The sequence below is a fragment of the Lygodium microphyllum genome, chromosome 11, assembly GCF_053477565.2.
Source record: "Lygodium microphyllum isolate KBCC chromosome 11, Lygodium_microphyllum_v1.1.10, whole genome shotgun sequence".
Lineage (NCBI taxonomy): Eukaryota > Viridiplantae > Streptophyta > Polypodiopsida > Schizaeales > Lygodiaceae > Lygodium > Lygodium microphyllum.
Window position 1 is genome coordinate 33,205,345 of NC_141145.1, and position 3,748 is coordinate 33,209,092.

Sequence of the window (3,748 nt, forward strand, 5' to 3'; positions counted from 1 at the left end):
CAAATTAGTTGTCGCATATAAAATATAGATACTACAAATTCTAAAGACATCATCACCTTTGGACTACATCCCCTCAATAATTCCCACTCCTCCATTGAGATCTCCGCCCCTTAATGAGACGCTGCGGTCAAAGCTCCATGCAACCATTGCATTGATATGAACCGCAGCATCTCCTCCATGTCCTCGGGATATCGAATCGGTCAATGGCGCGTACTATGTCAAAATTCAGATCATACTTCCTCTCGATCTTGCCTAGTGATCTGGTACTTGGCGAGTCACGTCTCCATAGAAGCATGGTGCAACATACAAAAGCAATTCACCTTCTCCTCCATTGCAGCATCCATTCTTTTTTCTACCCCATTTCCAACCACCACATCTCCGGTCAGTCTATCATCATCTTTCAGCGACCATAGCATTTTGTTGTCTGGATCTACCGTTGGTAGCCATTGTGAAATATGCACTAGCGCCTCAGACACCAACCAACCTTCAGCCATGCTACCTTCTGGTCGAGCTCGTTGTCGCACAAAGCCTTTCAGGGTTTTCATGAAGTGCTCCAAGAAGAATATCCATCACATATGGACAAGTCCAGCAATCTCCACTTCATCTACAAGATGCACAAGAAGGTGGATTTGTATCATGAGCATATTGGTAGGCAGGTATTTCTCAAAGAGACAGACCGTCTCCATTGCTTCCCGCCTCGCGAATTCAATAGAGGACGTTTTAATCTCCTTCCATGAGATCTATTGCACCAAATTCGACAACCTCTAAATGGCCCCGCGTATTTTTGGAGTAAGGCATCCTGCGATCGTGATCGGTAGTACAAACTGCACAAATGAGAAAGTATTATGAACAATGGCTATACTCAAAATAGCAAAATTTGCATGCTAATTACAATCCATTCGTAGTACAAACCTGACATATCTTATGCCACTCATGGGATTTTAGCCTTGATAATTGGTCGTCTTTAAAAAATGCAGACATGAGAGAACGCATCATAACTGTCAGAGTGTAGATAAGCTTGACTACTTGCTTCACAATGCGCTCTTCTTTAGTGGAAAAAACCTAAGGAGCGCGAGGTAGCTGCATGTGACCATCAGCACTTGACTGCGGCCAAAGCGCTTCCATCTTGTCTACCTCCTTCAAATCCATTTGTGCCCCTATAGTGTCTCTCTTTCATGTGATGTATTCCCATAGCAAGCTGCCCACATTCTTGAAAATATACATGGGATCCAACAAGTGGTTGATCTGTAAGTGGATCCAATATGGCAACTCATAGAAAACTGAGAACCGCCACATTCCGTTTGGATGTGACTTCACGTGGAATATTTTCAGCTCGTACCAGCTTACGGCATTCATACGTGTTGGAGATTGTCCAAGAAAACCTTCCCTGAGTTCATGACCCTCTGGCAAGAAAGCGGCATGTCCTTGATATACCATCTTCTTCATGGTTCGTGACCTTTGGGAGTCTAACTGTGACCCGCACAATGGACATGCATGATAACCTGAGGTAACCAGACCTATTCCAACACTTCTATCCGGTAAATACAAACTTGAACGAGATAAAATATAGATATTACCAACGAGAACGGAAGCCTATTTACCTGAGCACTCTCTGAATCCCGGAAAGTCATGCATCGTCCACATGAGAATGGCTCGAATATTGGCGGACCATCGACCATCGCACTTGCTCATATCTTGTACGGTGACCCCTTCCTCCCACAAAATCTTAAGCTCATCGACTAATGGACGAAGATACACGTCCATATTTTTGACTTTGTAGCGGCCGAGGACGAGTAAGCTAAGGATGAGATGTCCTTTCTTCGTAGAAAGTCATGGAGGGATATTGTAGTTGACAAGGACTGTAAGCCACACACTGTAAGAAGTTGAGCGCAGACCGAATGGGTTCACGCCATCCATTGCAAGACTGAGCCGAAGTTTCCTTGGCTCTTGGGCAAAGCCTGGGAAGGTAGAGTCAATGTGGCTCCATGCGCGTGAATCCGCTGATATTTGTTGAACTCCATCTATGGACCTATTCTGCGCATGCCACGTTGTCAAGCTCGCCATGCTGGACATATGAAACATGTAGTTTATCCGAGGAATAAGCGGAAAGTGTCTAAGAACTTTTTGAGGGATGGTTTACCCTTGCAAGTTCTGTCGATACCTGTGAGCACCACACTTTGGACATATCTCTATAGTCTCGTATTCTCCTTGAAACAGTATGCAATCGTTGATACATGCATGGATGTTGTTGTAGTCCATGACAAGTTTTCGTAAAACATGTCGTGCATCATCACGGACTCAGGCATGGTATTTGCAGGTGGTAATATATGATATTTCAATAACTTTAAAAAAATCATAAAACACCTTGAAAAAGCACAAATGTTTTTAATAATAGTGTAAAAGAAATCAACGAAGCACACGTACAAGGTCCCTGAACAACTCGGTCACACTCACATCGCTCCACCCGTATTTTGCTTGCACACTTAGGAGTGCAAGCAGTGTCTTCAGGTGAGATACTCGGTGCCCATTATATAATGGTATGGATGCTTCCTCTCTAAGTGGATCAGAAGTCTCGACATCCATGGGAATCAATGCATCGATCATTGCCTCCATCTCGAGCTCCAAGATTGTAGGTAGGTATGGAAGGCTGCCTATCTCCTCTGGTATTGACGGTATAGATTGGGTAGTGCCTTCCAAGTGGTGGATTGGCTCACGCACTCCATCCATCGCACGCCCATAAACTCTTCTAATTGGCCACAAAGGTTGTACTCCTTCTCCTTGGGATGAGACGTCACCTCCTTGGATAGAAAATTTGCCAGCTACACCCAATCTTCTTGTATATGGTATTCAATTAGCTTGCGAGTACAATGCATGATTGATATTAACTTTTCTTACCGTTTGCTGAAAATCCACAATCGCTTGATCAATGATCTCAGATTGAAACTCACTGAAGCATCGTACGTGTTCTATAGACAATCGATGTTTTCGTCTAATTGCCAGCTTGCATTGAGAGCAAGGACATGGGACATGCTGATTTTGATATGCCTCGCGATCTTGAACAACAAGACCTTCATTGTTTTCCATTTTGTCTACGTTACGACAAACAATTTGTTTTTGTTATCATTCTTTTTCTTTCTTAAATTGTTTGAGAAGGGATTTCTTCTCTTGTAACTCAGCAAAAATTAACGTATGTAAAGTCTCCACCCACCCACCCACAGATTAACATATATATGTCGGAGTGTTTCCCATCTCGTGCTGTTGCACTGGACCTCGCCACCACTCTCTCTTTGTTTTTTATCCATTCATTATCTCCTCTCCTTCCATCTCTCTCTCTTTTTCTCTTTCTTTATTATGTTGTATGTTTATTCCCTCTCTCTCATTCCTTCTTCTTTTTTCTCTTCCTTCCCCTCTCTCATTTTCTTTAACGATCAGGGCTACGACTACGATGAAGACCACGACCACGACTATGACCACTATAATAAACAAGAAAAGAAGAAAAAAAAACAATAACAACAACAACTACTACTACTACTACAATAATAAATAAGAAAAGAAGAAAAAACTACTACTACTACTACTACTACAAAAAACAAGAAAACTAAACAACAATAAACAAGAAAAGAAAAAAAACTACTACTACTACAACAAACAACAATTAATTTCATTTTTTCTCTTCCTCTCCCTCCCTCACCCTCTCCCTCTCTTTCCCTATCAGGTTTAATGTTTTTTCTCTCCTAATCTCCCTCTC